Source organism: Lepisosteus platostomus, chromosome 21 (genome assembly GCF_059453375.1).
Source record: "Lepisosteus platostomus isolate fLepPlt1 chromosome 21, fLepPlt1.hap1, whole genome shotgun sequence".
Taxonomy (NCBI): Eukaryota; Metazoa; Chordata; class Actinopteri; order Semionotiformes; family Lepisosteidae; genus Lepisosteus; species Lepisosteus platostomus.
The window spans coordinates 11669527-11686823 of NC_142631.1; the positions used below are offsets into that span (position 1 = coordinate 11669527).

Here is a 17297-nt window from a genome sequence, read left to right on the forward strand (position 1 = left end):
AACTATTCTGTTACTTTTTTTAAAAAAAATGCAAAAACCAGAAAACTTACAAGTGAAAGTAAGACATGTGGGGGATTGTGTCAGACATATTTTATTTCTCAAAGATCTTAAGGATCATATCCAAGGATCTCTGCTTATGTTTGATTATGTTCCCAAGTTGTTTGTAATAAAAATAAATTATAGAAAACCTCATAATTTTTATTAACTTATTCAATTTGCCAAAGAGCTGAGAGTTGCCGTTGATGTGCTGGCCTATTGTAGTCCCTAGTCAACAACTAATACTGCATGAAACACCACAAAATTGTTAATTATTGTATAACATCCAATATGTGAGATACAGTATGTTGTCATAATAGATATACAACCAAACAATTTTGTTGAAAATATAATATCTTATACATCTTAATTGTCCACATTGAATTTGATATGAAAAGAGATAAGTAAATCTATACATCTTATTACAAAACTACTAGAAATTATTTGTGTTATTCTTATTTTTATCACTATTGTCAAACAGAATTGAATCTATCAGGATGTTAGAAGTCCCGGTATCTCCCACAAGGGTCTGTCCTTTGATATATTAGGTAAGTTGCTGCTCCAAAATGATTTTCCTGTCTTCATCACCTAGGAGGAATCAGCTTAGCAACTGTATCTCCAGGGGTCATGAACTTTTGACAACAGATGTAATTATCTGGTATTCTTGACCATCTTTAAAAAAGTGATAAATACATTGCGCGTTTTTAAGGCAGCTGTGTTTCTAGTGTATTTCTGAAAGGTGTGAATTGGTGCTTCATAGCTGTGTAAGCTTCATTGTCTGCCATCTGGGTCTGAAACATGTTTTATATTTTACCTGTGTCTCATAATTTGATTTGGTGGGAATACATCTCCAGTGTGCATGACCTGCTATAGGCACCACGTGCACATTAACTAAACTTATCATTCATCTCATTGACGGTTTTGATTATTTAACCACACATCCTGATCTGTTTCAAAGAGAAATGTATATACTTATCAGCTTTGCTCTCATCTTTTTTCTCTGCATAAAATAAGACTCCTGTCAGGTTGACCCCACACTGGGGTTATCCAGACAATGATAATATGTAGATCATGTACATCATGAATAATGTATCAGCACAGTGTGAAATTCTGAATGTTTTGTTTTTGTCCTCGAATATCTATCTTCGAGATACCTCATGATGTAATAATCAGGAAAAAAATACAATCAGTTCAATAATTTAGTTTTCTTTTCTATAATATTTTGAAAGACTAGTTTAGCAAGCACTGTTGATAAATTAAGCTTATGAAATTCACTCTTTGCCCAATGAATTTTTTATACAAGCAAGTAAACATACCAATGGTATTACTCTTCCTTTATAGAAGTTAACTAATATACAAAAGTAAAGTCAGCACAGTTATGGTAAAAGATTCATAAAGAAAAAATAGATAGTCATTCATTATACAAGCTTAAAACAACAAAGCAGATAAGATAGGCCAAGGTAATGTCATTGCAACTCCAGAAACTCATGACAAACTTCAGCAATCCACCTCTTTAAATACAGTACTAATGGAGACTGCTAACACATTTGTTTTTGGATTATGGTTTTATTCTTGCAAAGTTGGTTGAATGTGCATTCTTTTGCAAGAAACTCCAACCTTCTCAAACGTTACTGAAACGTGTAAACAAAGCCTGTGGTGGAGAATGCATCTAAAATAGTTAATACTGAGAACTTGGGTGTGGCACAATGGGTATTAGGAACCACACAGGAAAATTTGCATAGATTGTCCATGTCTCCATAAAGTGTCTGGTCTCCATTGGTTTTAGGTTTCCCATTGATCACCAAGTCCTTTTTCAGACACTTGTTAATTAGCACAGAGTTCAGAAATGACATGAGGGATTGCAAGACACTTTCTAACTTGGCCTGAGACTGAGAAGAGGCTCTAGTGCAAATATGCAAATGTATCATTACACCTGGCCATCTGTATACAGCCAGTTAATCAATGAGCCCTGAACAGTTAGTTCTCCCCACACCCCAGACATCGCAAGGACCTTACCACCCTCTCCCCCACCCAATAATGGGCCATGAGCTATGGCTAGATAAGGGCTTCATGGCCCCAGTCAGCAGTCAGAGATAACATACAGAGACAGACAAGTTGTAGGGGGACCACTTGTTCTTGCCAGCCAAGGAAAGAGAGGATGCCAAAGACTACACTGTTTCTTCACTGTGGCAGAAGGAGGCCTGCCAAATCACTGTCCAGAGCTGGATTGAGAAAATAATGGTCCTAGACTTTTCCATTGGGACATTGGTTTCTGTAGCTGTGGTCCATGGGGTTCTTGGACTGATTTGTGAGATAATAATTTGCCTCATCAGTTCTGTGTGTTGGGTGAGTAGTGATAGAAATTGCTGTGTAATAGGTGGATTGAAATACTGTAATAACATGGGAAATGATGTACTGTAGAATAATGACTGGTTTGTCAGTGCACTGGTAGTTCTGACAGACAAAAAATAACTAGTCGTGGAGGAAAAAAAGAGTTCTAGCCCGCTTATTATTGCTAGATTGCGTAATCAGCTACAAAGCACAAGGAATTTCTGCATTTAGGGCTCACCATCCGATGCTTGCTATATTAATTAGAAATGTTTCCATCCTGTTTCTAATTGTTAATTGTTATATCATTATAACCATTTCATAATTTAAAATACTCCTTTACTTATCCCACACAGTCTATATTAATTATTTACTAGTACTGCATGTTAAAAAGAAAAGACACTAAGCCTGATGATTTTAGAGTATGAGTTAGAAAAATATGTACGTGGAAGTTACCCAGGCCCTCCTCTCAGTTGAAAGTTTCTTATTTTCTTAATATCTATTGAACTATGTAGTTGAATTAGCATCCTAATTGAAGTATAAGAGTTTTTTTTACATTTATATGGTCAATATAATGTTAGATGACTTTTTAAATATTTTGAAGATATCCAATAAGGATGTATAAATATCACATTTATTTAGAAAACTGCTCATAAGGGAAATCACAAATACTTAGTACACAGTGGTTTAAACCATTGAGCTTACACAGGTTAATATATTTACAAAAGCCCAACTAGACCAATTTAATCTAATGAATATTTTCAAGTGATGTTTGAGGCTATAATTGCTTCTAATACTTTCTAATACTAATACTTTTGATAGAACTTGTTTATTTGTTAGCTATTATTTCACAGTACTTCCTCTTGTAAAACAATTGTTAAAGTATACCCAACACATAAGATGCTAGTATAAGAAGGTTCTGCTCATATGATGTTAAAAATACAAATATTGTTTGTTTTGTCTATTTTTAATATGTAGTTTCTAGTTGGGCCTTGACTGTGAAACACAAATCCTTTTAAGCCATTTTTCCTTCCTCAAAAGCCAAATTATGCTGACATTAGCCTGAAGCACCACCATGTTTTACCCTAGTCCAACAAAGGAAATATCTGATGAAAACCAAATATATTGTAGAAAATAAATAAATAACACTACTAGACTCAAGGCCAAATTCACCCATAACTTCCATGGTATTATATTTTGTAGTTTTAAGAGCAAGACCTTCAGTTGTAAAAGGAATGGAGATATTGATTCCATCTATCACAGGAAAATTCAGAACGCTTGAAATGAAAAGTTTTACTTAAATTGAGTTGAAGTAGTTACTTATTTAATTACTTATCAAGAGGCTTGGGGTCAATAATATTTTAAATATATTTTTTCCTTCAATGTATTTATAAAACAAGTCCAAATTTAAATCAGCCTGGTCACACCTTGGTTTATGTAATGGCAAAAGTAAACATTTAATTGATGTGTTAATTTTTTTAGATTTTCATAGCATGAGAACTACTGATTATCTGCTGCTGACAACTACAACAGCATTATTTTCTTGAAATTACAATCATTTTAAGCAATGACAGCAGTTTAAGCAGTTTATGATATAACTGCAAAACAATAATATTAATAATATAATAATATCTTGATCACAGACCAATAATCTAGATAATCTTTGAATTTATACTCATTGTTTTTTAACTGCTAGTTCTGAGACATAGACAAGGGCACACTTTTACCTATCTTAATCAGCAGTTCTAAAGTGCACTGAGCTTTCAGGTTCTTTTATTCTCAATCACTGTGTCTCTAGGGCCAGGAAAGTGCCCTTGATCTCTGCAAAGTATGGCACTAGACTTTTAGTAAAGAGATTCTCTCACATTTTCGACACAAAATAAAGTAGAAACTGCAGCTACTGTGACTACTTTCTTTCTAGAATTAAAATATTTCTCTCTTTGCTTTACATACACAGCAGTATGAGCCATACATGTATTTATAATAAATTGATTCACAACCTGCTATTATACAATCAAAAAGATTTTACCTCACTTTTAAAATACTGTAGTAGGAAAGCAAAGTCAAAGTTCGTCCTGGTTATTAAAGTGTCAAACAGACTGAGCATGTGACTCCCTTTCTGGATGGGACACCAATCCATCCTGAGTCCCCATGTATACAGTTGGGTGGACTGGACCAACTGGAGTTAAGTCGCTTGCTCAAGTGTACAATAACAATGTGAGTGCAAAGGACTTCCCACTACTCTATGCCATCCCCAGTGTTTCAGAAAGAAACAGGAACAATAAAGTGATATAGGAATGCAGCAGTGCAAGTGTTCATCCTTGCTGTAGAGTTACAGTAAATGTTTCAACAAAGAGATGCATGCCAGCTAAGCTACAGATAGTCTGTAGTTGTCTCTGAAAACGTGTAAGTAAAATCATCATGGAGGACTATATTTTGAGCTCCGTTCTGTTATTTAAAATTCTAAGCAGGTATGGTTGATCTTTGTTGGATTCCACTCATAAATATTACACACTTTGGCTGCTTTTTGAAGAATCTGTCCACATTGGGGGATTGCCCACAGGTTTTCTTACTCATAATAATTTTATACTGTGGTAGATCTTGCCTGACATGAATAGTCCTCTACTCAACACTTCCAGCATGTCCTCCAGCTCAACAAAGTCTTAACAAGAGCAAACAATATACACAGGTGTTTTCATAGTGTAAATACGTGAAGAAAGCATGGAGCAAAGTGAAAATAAAACCCACTTCTCAGCTATGCATTACACACCAGTTCTTAAATCGGACTTTTGTTTGCAGAATACACTTTCCTTCTGCCCAGGAATAATCCACCATTAAGGAATGAGCTTTATTGGGAGTGTAAAACACCTCACGTTCTAATGAACTCATTTATATTATCACCAGTGATGAGGATGGATGTCAGAAATAATGTGTTTTGTCTAGAAAAAAAAGGATTTGAGAGGGGATGTTATTCACATATACAGTAGTGCCAAGGTTCATAATCATAATTTTACCAATCAATCATCAATTTATAATTTTACCATGATAGCCTTGTTGAATCAAAACCAGCTTTTTAAATATTTTTATAGGGTACTGTATATAGTTAAAAATTCCAGGTCTCTTGAAACACACTAATGTATGAATTAAAGAAACAATGAATAATTAAAGTGAACTGTATCATAAAAATAAAGTGAACCCCAATCTTCATTAATTCAATTAAGGGAATGAAAGCTCTACCCTATTTAAAGATTAGAAACCTTGTGAGTTTGGTCTTCACATTACAGGTTTGTGGAAACAAGTCATATGAAGATCTAAGGAGTTATAGAGTTATAGATCTTCCTGGAAAAGGGTTGAAAAACCATTTCTAAGGATTTGGAGCTCCAACAATCTAGATAGTCTACATATAGAGAAAGACACAGTCACTCTACCCAGGAGCAGTAGTCCTACCAAAATCTTTCCAAGAACAAACTGGAAAATCATCAAGGAGGTTACAAAAGAACCCCAGAGTAACATCAACATAAATATAACATATTCATACCGCACTTTTATAACCCAAGAAATGCAATTTCCATTCCCATACAGTATATGACCTCTAACACCAAACATGCAGCTAAAAATGTATCTTTTGTTGTGTGTTCTCATCTAATAATAATAATACTCAATTTCCAGTCAGTATTTTAGGTTAAAACACAAAAATGATGAAATTAGACAATTAAATTCCATCTCAAAAGAGAAAATGCTTGATATTGAAGGAATGTTATACATTTTATAAAAGCTAACAAACTTCTTATCTTCTAGCTTCTAAACTGCTTATAACCCTGGCAACTATACAGTAGGTCAGTGGAAAAGTACAGCTCATGTCTTAAAATATAGTAAAAAGGGAAGTCGAATGTTGTGTTTTGCAAAAGTAAGTAATAACGAAAGTCTTAATAAGGAGTTGTTTTCCGCTACCCAAGCCTGACTAAAAAAACTGATGGTTCGTTTTAGGGATTAGGTAATCTATGTTAAAGGTAGAAAGTTTGTCTGTTACTGTTTATAAAAACCACTGAGCAACGACTATTGGGGAGACTAGTTTTTGCAAGCTGATCTCCTGTATGCATGCAAATAAACAGCTCTTCTTTCACCAACACCCGGACTCCGACATTTTAATGTTTCTGCAATATCTTCTACTTCTGCTTCTAATGGTAAAAGGTTATAAAATTGACATAACAGTTAACTGAGTAAAACGTTTATGTTTTAGTCTAATAACTCAGTGTGTTTTGACGTCTGCTTGACAAAAATAATTTTGAAAAGTAATAATACACCCTTATTTGACAGGAATACTAAGTAAAGTCACTTTTTGTATTATTTTTTTCTGAGAGCAATTTGAGGTAGAAATAAACAGGCAACAACCAAAAGCACACAAGACAAAAAACAAAACTAATTTTTTAAACTGAGTTCATAGTGCCTATAAGGTCATAAAAGGACTAATTATATGCAGTTGAGCCTGCCCTCTGAACTAATGATAAAAAGGAGACAACTTCGAGTTTTAGACAGGCTTTGTTTGATCAAAGAAGAAACCAGAAATGAAAATGTGTTATAAGATGTAATGCTCTCATACATCCTTATCCTCCTTATCAGTTCACCTGTTGTCTTTTTATTTCTATCTTCCCTTTTTGAGCTTCAAGTCAACTCCTCGAAAATCCAACCCCATAAATTAGAGGAACATTTGAGCCCAATAAATACTCCAATCATCCGATCTCCACTTAGATTAGGGTCTACTATTTAACTAAAGCCTGTTTACAAAACTCAACAGATACTCTCTCCCTCAGCAGCCAAATAAGAGCAAAATAAGGGACAAAAAAGACCTCAGCCTATACATACTGTACACACACCAGCTGAGAACATTGTCGAAGGTCAATTAGACCTACATTGTATAACATTGTTTTGAACTATTAAATGATGTGTCCTCTTTGCTCATTTAAAAGATCAAACAAGAATAATTTGATAAACCCCTTTTGTATTTGTTGATACAGTAACCTTCTAAGTACTCTACTGAATTGTACCTTTGAGTTAACTGCATGTCCATAAGCACTAAAATATAATACCATGCTTGATTCATGCTAATTGGGCTGCATCAAATGCTTTGACACAGTGACAATATCTTAGCCATATTAGCCTAGTTAAAACAATCCAATCTGCAAGATAAAAGTTCAGCACAATGGACAGCTCCACACATGGATTCATTCTACAGTACCTCTGAATGAACAGAACATCCAGCAAACATTTTGAAGTATTTTACCAAACAATGAACCCCATGTTGCATGTAGTAGAAAACATGTTCTTGCTAAAAGAACAAAAATTGTTATCAAAACGTACACATCTCTGTCAATTTATAAGCTTCACCAAATATGAAACTTACCACTGCTTCTATGTTTTTTTGCAAGAGGAAGTTCAGTACACTCTTTGTCTGCAGCCCAAGGCACGGCTATTTTCTGAGACATTTTTACCGCATGCATGGCCTAATTAATGATTTAATATAACCAGCTTCAAATATGTAGTTAAGTTACTCCATGTTTCTATTAATTATTTGTTCCTTTATTCACAAGAATTTTTTTCCCATTTATTTAATACAGAACTCACTCTTCCCAAAAAAAAATCTCTTTCTAAACAGTCGTGGGGAAGTTTATTAGGACTGAACAGATCAAAGACAGGGGAAACATCCATTGTGAAGAAAATCATATAAAATACTGTACATTAGAAACACGAGCATGAAATTAAACATCCACAGCACATGACACAGATATAATCCATTACTGTTATATCCATTCAAACAGAATTCAGTTACTGTAAAATGCACAAAAATCCAAATAACAAAACCAAGATGACTGCAAACCTCAGTGACTGAAGAAATGCAGTACTTAATTAAAGAGTAAAGGTACAAGCTGATTTATAACAGAAATAAACAGAGGAATGATGGAGCCCATGGAATTTCCCTTAGGAAAATTTGCCAAGATACTGTAAGTGCTTATGCAATACACAGTACTACTGTATGACGATTACACTGCATTATCATGCTCTGCAATTCTATGTGCTGTATCAAACTTTTATAATAATTTCTCTGCATGAACTCAGCTTCTGCTGTGGTGTCTCAGAGTAGTTGTTATAAGGTACTTAATGATTTCATGACAAAAATGCCATACGGATACCTAACAAACATATCAGGATGTTTTATGACAGTTCTCAAGTTGAGTCCTGCTTTCTGCTTTTACTTTAATGATTCTGCCAAAGATTTGACAAGGAGAAGTGCAAACAAAACCTCTATTTCATGTAAGGGAAGGCTGTTTGCCAAACCTGTATTAGACTGTACAAGATCAAATAACATATGAGGCAAAAACAATATAAAATATAATTGAAAAGTGGGATGAAGCTGGGGTAGTGTCCAAACCCTATATAAAATGGGGCCTACAAGCCTCTCATACTAATAGCAAAACAATTGTCAATATTTTATCCTTATTGACAAAAATGGTCTCAGCAAATTCCAGTATATTCAGAATGTGACATTATAAGGTATACTTCCCTTGTTTGTACTTTTGCAGATCTTTTTATTCCTCTGGGGAAAAACCTGCAAAAATGCTTCATAGTTTAATCCAATGAGAAAATTGTAGCTCCTTCCAAGTTTGCTTATCTTACTATTGTGCTATTTAAGACATATTCATAAATAAATGACTCTTCAATTGGATTTTTTTGTACTTAATGTCTACTGAATGCATTAGAAATCTTTTCCAACATCCTATGAAGGAATCTTGGACAACCACAAAAAGGAGTTGCTTATTCCTAAGTGATGTTTTTTAAACTAGACTAGAACTACAATCTTAGTACTCAGCACTGCCCCTACGATTTTGCAGTGACCAAAGAGTTTCAGTGACTGTAGTTTAGACTAATCAGCTATGGTGCAGTCTTGCCAAAGACCATTATCTTTCCCTGTAAAGCTACCCACACTCCTACATCAATCATGATGTATAATATAATTCACTGACAAAACTGGAGGCCTTGCTCCTTGTTAAAATCATTCAGGGTAATCCATCTGATTCATGTTAACCCGGGAAGGGCAAGCTATTTATTTTTTCATTTTTATACTTTTCCTATAAACTTAATCCTTAATGGAGATAGAATTATTGTCAACTTGTTGACTAGAATATCATCACAGCGCTGTGCGTTGAACATACAGTACTTTAGCAATAGTGAAGAGATTTAAAGGGATATCTAGAAATAATGACCTAGTATTATGCAGTAAAAACAAAAGAGGGTGATATATCTGTAAATATGGAAGATTCACTAAAGCCTTTTTTAGCCATGTAATATTAAACTCAGCCATGGTACTTGAAAATTTTGCATGTTCTGCTTCTTACCATCTTGCTGTTGGTGTGGTGTATATACAGTATACATATATTGTTTAATTATTCTTTCTCTTCAGCACAATTAACAGTTCCGTTAAACTGAATTAGACAAAACACATTTTCACATCTTTATGACACCAAACGTGATTGTATAGATTCTTTCACTGATTCAGTTTAGAAACTACACTATTTCTGCTAGAGCTGTCCCTCTTTCTATTCACATGACAATGTCATGCAGGATATCCTTATAAAAATGCTAACCCTGCACAGGACTTTCATAGGTTTTAAAAGGAACTTCTTAGCTAAAGGGATAACAGCAGACAAGCTAATCTCACACTGCTGTATAAAATCACAATCATTGACCACTTTTGTACAGTATATAACTCTGGCTCACACCTCTTCCAGCAATCTTCTTATTCATCCTGTTTCCACCTCATCTCAACCTTTGCAGCTTCAACTTTGTTCACTCCTCTCTTCAAATGGAGAGTGAAGCCTCCTCATTCTGTGAAGCTACCTTTTAACCAAGTGGATTAAGCCAAAATGCAATAGACTTAATTAACATTTGCAATGCATTTGATTAATGGAAGGAGTTATTTCACATGAAATTATTTTACCATGCTGTGGATTTTATTTGCTTTTGAAGATATGCAAGGTTTCGCATTAGTTTATATTTACCCTACTTCTCCATACTTTGCCAAGTTTTAACCATGTATAACTGAATATAATTATAATTATATCTGGAAGAGCAGTTGTAAACGCAATGAATGTATTGGAATCAGAAAAGGGTGTGAGGTGTCAGGCAGCAGGTTTGGAAATATTAACTATTTGGCAGGACTCAAAGTATATTTTCTACCTTTCTTAAAATTCTGGAGCCGAGAAATGTATTTTAAATTGTTTCGATGTGTTATTGATTTTTTGCAAGCACAGCAGTACACAGAAACATGAAAAGCAGAATATTTTTCTTTTTTTATTTTGTCTTTAACTCTTGCTTAAGTCTTAAATGTCTTGCAGTACTGTGCTTATTATGTGTGCCAAAAGTACATACTTAATAATCCAGTATGAACCTATTTTGATGCCATCTGCCACTGAAATCTTTTTGACACACAGTTTCTTTCACTTTGATTCCTTACTGCTGTGGCTCTCTGCAGACCAACTTGCCCATAACCTTCACTCACCCAGAACTAACCGAAAACCTGCTTTCAAAGCCCCCATGTAGGGAGATCATTCCATATCTAAATTTCTAGAGGGATGTCAGCATCTCCTCAAATCCATTCATCCATTCATTTTCTAACCATTTTATCCAAATCAGGGCCATGGGGATCTGAAGCCTACCCTGGAAACCAATGGGTGCAAAGCAGGATAGACCCTGAATGGGAAACCAGTCCACTGCAGGGCACATACAAAACACAAATGTACACACGTTCACACCAGAGCCAATTTTCCCAGAAGCCCTTCCACCTACCTTTGGAGTGTGGGATGAAACCAGAGCACCCAGAGGAAACCCACACAGGGAGAACACACAATTTCCATACTTATAGCACCCCAGGTACTGAATCAAGGGCCTGAATGCTGCCAAGCAACAATACGTATTCCTGGGACACCATTCTGTCTCTGCCTAAATCCTCTTATTGAATCTGAGGATCAGAACTCTGATAAGCACATTATAACAGACCTGGGTACCTGCATCAGTACCTGTTCAATTCCCATTTCCACTCAGATGTGGTCTGTAGTATGAAATAATTTTAAGTTACAGAAAGTTTATTGCAAATTCCTTCTTAATTAAAGTGGAAAGCCAGGCATTTTAGACACTTTTCAGGTAAAAAATAAAACAATAAAAACGGAGTTAATAAAGGTATTGTTAATAGTTCTACAAATGCAGTCCCCTGTGTTTCTCATGGGTTAATTTTATCCTGTAAAACAGCTCAGAAAGTATCGGTTATCTACTCTGAAATGTTGTAGAAATTCAGTGAAATATATTATGAACCTACTGATACCTTTTTAAGAAGCACTAGGGTTCCAACTTTGCAAGTACAGTCATAATGACTTTTTTGCAACATCTACTAAAATAAAAGCCACATGTACATTCTGTGTGGGATGTCTAATGTGCGTTGATAATTTGGTACAGCTGTTGGCATTTTGACCACATCTGTCGTCTGCTTTCACATCATATCTTGCGAGGGACAATTCCAAGGCCGACCACGCAAACCTGAAATAAGAATAGCTTTTTGTCATTTTTTGTTTCTGCCTCTACCCACCTACAGAGTCAGCAGAAGCTTGTCAGTTGAAGGCTGTTGTCAACATTCTTGCTCAGTTGTTAGAACGGTGTGCTATTATTAGAACTGCATGAAACTACAACTTGATTGTCTGGATTGAATTTCGAGAAGACGTTAAAGTGATTGAATTTAGGATGTCACTTAAAGTGCAGGAGCTTTAATTTGTATTGACTATCCTGTGTCACGTGTTGTCAGGTTGTTCTAATTATATAATTAAATTCTGTCACTTATAAGCAGCTTTACTTTTAATAAACACAAATCCCCCACGATATGCAAATTTTTCAAATATATTTCTACAGTACATAGGTGCTAGCTTCATTGTTTTGGCTGTGTGCTTGTAACTGGAAGGCTGTGGGCTCAAATTTCAAATGCTGCACTGTTGTGGTACCCTTGAGAAAGGTACTTCATTTAAATTGCCTCAGTAAAATGTCCAGCTGTATAACTCAGCACAAATGTGAGTCATTTTGGATGAAAGGGTCAGCTAAATTAATACATAAAATAAGAATTCATGCTAAATATTGTAGATGTTTTATCCATTAACAGTCAAATTAACTTCAATGAGCATCATTTCATCCCTTTTCCAAAAGCTTAATCTGCACTATTCTCCTTAAGAGAGTTCCTGTTGCTTTGACTTTAACAACAACTGACAAAGCTGAGGTGTTATCAATGTTAAATCAATCACTCTACTGATGCAGCATGTGGAGATTGTTCTGGTTTTCACCTGAGATGTGCTCGTGATTAACTGAGAACCTTCTTTAGTTATGTGCCCAAGGTTTAGGATCAGGGAAAACAGTTGTGTGTATGATACCCCCTTCCTGTCTCTCCTCTGAATAAACAACAGCCTGGAAACCTGGGGTAACATGAGTTCGATTGGCTTTATCAGGCACAGAGCGGAGGTCAGGACCATGGACAGCAGCTTCAGCTCTGATTGTGTTTGTCTGGACTGGGGTCTTCTGCCTGGCTGTGTCTTTGTAAAGAACATGAGGGAGCAGTACTACAGTTTGGAAAGTAAATTCCTTTAAACAAAACCTTTAGTTATTGTGGTCTAACTATAAAACTATTGACTTAAAATACAGGGACCCAACGTGAGCCCTTCTTAATCCCATTAATGTCCTTCTCTTCAACTGAAAAACAACACAGAAATAGGATCTATGTATAATGTACATTGTAAAGTAAAATGTAGAACTTTTGTCAGTTTCTAACAGTATTGTCTAGAGGTTATTATGTTATAACTCACTTTAAATATGCCTTTATGGTGGTTTTTCTTACCTCTCCAACTTTTACAGGCGTAAAGTGCTACAGGAGAGAATGACTTCACTGTGGATACTGTCTGGTACCAAAACTGACTTATTCCCAAAAGCTATTACAATGTTGTAGATCCTTTCACAGCATTATGCACCTGTCAGCTTTCTTTGGGTCTCTGCTTACATGTGTGTTATACTCTAAGCCTTAGGCAGGGTATGTTAGCATTTTTCTTTCTGATTTATGAAGTGTCACATCTATATCACCATTTTTCTTTTTGACTTATGTCTGGTTACAATGAATAAATATAAAAGAGCTATCCGTACTTTCTGATTAAACTGCGGTAGGAGGTCAAGAGAGAACACTACAATGGTCAAAATACGTACTTCGTAAATTAATTAAGATTTTAATAAGGATCTTGGTTGAAACTTTAAAGCGGTTTCAAAACCTCGTGATAAATTAAATTTCACTCAAACAAGTGCCTTACACACGGCTGGAATTATTGAGTCCCGAAAAAACAACAGTTGATTTTCCACGTGCTTGTGTCAGCGGCAAACTTTGACAAATTAATTCCACGTGTCGCTGTCGAGGCAAGAACCATCATTATGCAGTTGGATGAATTGATATCCAGATGTACTGTAGGCTACGGTCAGTTTTAGAGTCATGGTAAAGATTAGGTTTAGAATATACTCGACTTTACCAGTCTCCTGGTAATCATGCTATAGCGATAGATACAGTAATACAGTACGTGGTTTAACATGATGATCAATAAGCGAAAGAAATGAAACTCTGGAGATTTCCAACATTTAACTCGTTTCCATTTAGAAATTCACTTAAGAAAACACATTTTTCTTTTCTTACCCACTTGTTAAATCCGATGTTTCAATTAGTTTCAAAATGACGCCTTACAGTACATAGCATTCTAAATGACAGAAAACCCCTTACACGCCATATGCTACGAGAAAAGGCATCCTCCTAAAATGTCCTCCAAATGCTTTTACGTAACCGCTCTGTACTATTGAGTTTAGCATTAGAATCGATTTTTTTCTCAGCCTGCTCTGCAGTTCTTAATATTGTATAGAATTCCCGAAGACACCCAGTGAAAACCTTTCATTTGTTAAGCTGAAAGCTAACGAGGACCAGGGCTTCAAGAAGTCACCTTTATCTCTCTGGGCAGACTTCTTAGTGCATATTAGAAGATTCTTAGAACTCCCCGTCGTAAACTGTTAGAGGGCTATGCTTAAATAATGCATCATAATTAAACACATAATTGTTGACGTTATAATAATGTTAAGTACATACAGTTGGGTTTCAGTCAGATGGATCCTAGGTTTGGCATATTCCACTTGGATTGATTTTTTTTTGTATTGGAAGCTGTTCATTTTTGCAAATTCCTCTGAGACGTTGATGAATTTTTGAACCCATTCAATCGATTTCTTTGCGGAAGGGATAGCTTAATCAATCGCGCAAGTAGAACCGCTCTTGAAATCAATTTGACTACCTGCAGACTCTGGCGTTTCGTGCAGGGAACGGTTGCAGTTTACAATCTAGCTAATAGCCGGCGGGGGAGCCTTTTGACTGAAATACACTGAGCAAACTACCATATTTTCGTCTGCAAGGTATCTTTATCTGTAGCGGCGTGGTTCAATTTTAATCTTCCTAGAGAAGTGGTTAATGACTTGTTTTAAAGACCCGTGTATTAACCCTGGCTCCTCCAGACCTTGTCTGATTTTTATACCTTCGCCTTTTTTATACCCCATCCTCATACTGTACCGGTTCCCAGGAAATGGCTTTCGCATTCTTTAATGTGTTGTTTAGCGATTTCAAACGTGTAGCCTGCGGTTGATCAATGCATTCTCGCTAGCAATCGCTATTCGTCCTCGTTCAGGGGTGGTAGTCCTTATTCGTATTAGTTAGGTTGTGCCGCCTTCTAAGTTTTACGGTTTTTCGTATTTTCATTTATTTCTTCCAAAAATCTATCGCCATTCCCACTCGTGCTGCACCCCAGGGACATGAATAAACTTACAATTTATCAACAGAGAGAAAAAAAAAACTTAAGAAGGACCCCCCCCCCCCACATCTATTCCCCCCTTTCCTCTCCCATTCACTTATGTGATTCAGTCCCACCCCCTTGCCGTCGAACATAACCATCCTCTTTTAACACAAACTGCAATCTCAGTACCTCCCCCTAGTCTCTGTCCTTTTTCGCGTTCACTCTATCCACGCGGATTCATTTCCACCTTCCTTGTGATCTACCCTGTACTTCTTACACCCTGGTCGCGTATAGCGTTATCCTGCTCCTGCTCGTCTCGCTTTAAAACAAATAGGATATTTTTTTTCTTTCCTCACTGGTATCTCTCTCTCTCTTTACCGATGCCTACAACCTAATCAGACAGAAGAGGATTTTTCTCTCTTGAGCATGAGAAGGACTGCCAAATCTTCCGCAATCCAGCATCAAAGATCGGGCTCCCAGCATGAGTACTGGATACACAGACTCCAGCACCAGAAGTTTTCCTCCAACAGAATAAAACATCGGGGACTACAGATCCCAGTCATAGAGGAGAATCAATTTTAGGTAAGCCGCCTATGTTTTAAACGGTACAGAGGTGACATTTAGTCGAGGAAGTGGATTCTAAATAGCTCTGCTCCAGAAGGCTGTGCAGTCCTAGCAAAAATCCGATCATTTTGGGAAGAAGGGCACAGTGGCTGGCATATTAGTTGGCACGTTTTGTTGTGGTTGTGCCTTCTGTTTTGCATGTGTATGAGCAGTTGGAATCCTTAACTAGTTTTGAAAATACATGACCGAATGCAGAGCATTTATCTCACGCCTTGTGTAAAGCACACAATTGTTATACACATTTTTAAAGCAAAGATTTGATCATTGTTAGTCATTGTAGATCACTACGCAACGAAAAGGGGGCTCAGAGCGATCACCAGTTCGGGCGCATCGCATTCCCTGAGAGCAGTCCGGATCTGTTAACAGTCCGTGCACGGTCTCCTCTTATTGAATACGAAGGGAAGAAACATCTCTGGGAGGTTTCAAAATTGCCCTTGTGCCCTTACACAAACAGACTCTCGGTTTCAAAATAATAGGCATGAAGGCATGAAATTAGGTTATGCAGAATTATCATTGAAGCATTTTATTCCAGTTTAATTTTACTTTAGTCGGTCGAGTAGCTCTTTTCCTTTGAACTGATGCGAGTGAATTTGGGCTATGGGTGCTGATCCAGTTTGTCATTTCTCTTTTTTTATGAACATTTCAACCAGCGTCCTTTGGTGTGTGAATTCGTTTCGGATAATGATATAAACACAACTGAGACAATGATACTTCTATATCTCTTTTGCAATAGGATGCAGAAAGCTGGACTCAATTTGCTGACTATATAAATCCCGTTACTGTGCCTGTTGAAGTGCGAGGGCTAGATACAGCCCTGAATACTGAATTAGCCTTCAGGGTAAAGAAGAGGTGGCGAGTTCATTTCACATGTGCCAGTGTCTATTTAACAGTAGTCTAATGACAACCAGCACGTATGTAACTATTGCACCAGAGGATACATTCTTTCTCGAACGAAAATTTTTGGAGTAAATGTCTTTGAAAGAAAATCAGTGGAAACGGAGTCTACTGTCCTGTCTTGCAGTTGTGCGTTTTGAGCTAGACATTTGATAGCATGTTTGATGAGCGGTACGATCACATGTGATGCACTGGCTAATTCTAATTGAAGTGTAATTTAGGTTAGATCTCGGCACGTCCTTGTTGGAACACTCTTCACTCATTAACCGTCACGACCTTTTGCCGGGCTGTCCAAGCTTGTGTTTAATCTAACCAGTGGCGCTGGTTGACAACTGCCAGACCCGAGGTCATTACGCGGTGTTAAACCAGTTATTTTATTACGATTCCTACGTGTCTGACCTTGATACAATTAAAAAATAACACCTTTATTCACATTAAAGGTCAAAAAGTATTACGCCACATCTATTTTTCAAAAGTGTAAGACATTAAATATATTAGTGAGTAAAACAAGTGCATTGTAATAGTATT

At 36.3% G+C, this 17297-nt stretch overlaps 1 protein-coding gene and 1 long non-coding RNA gene across 3 annotated transcripts in view; one reads left to right on the forward strand and one right to left on the reverse strand.

Moving 5' to 3' along the window:
• Positions 1–17297, reverse strand: part of LOC148644048 (uncharacterized) — a 316550-nt gene that overhangs the window by 16856 nt on the left and 282397 nt on the right. The window lies entirely within an intron of this gene.
• brinp1 (BMP/retinoic acid inducible neural specific 1) overlaps positions 15434–17297 on the forward strand; it is a 122660-nt gene continuing 120796 nt past the window's right edge. For both annotated transcript variants that reach the window (XR_015928794.1, XM_088614623.1), the window contains exon 1: positions 15434–15833. The gene's annotated coding sequence lies outside the window, so the exon portion shown is untranslated. The remainder of the gene's footprint in view (positions 15834–17297) is intronic.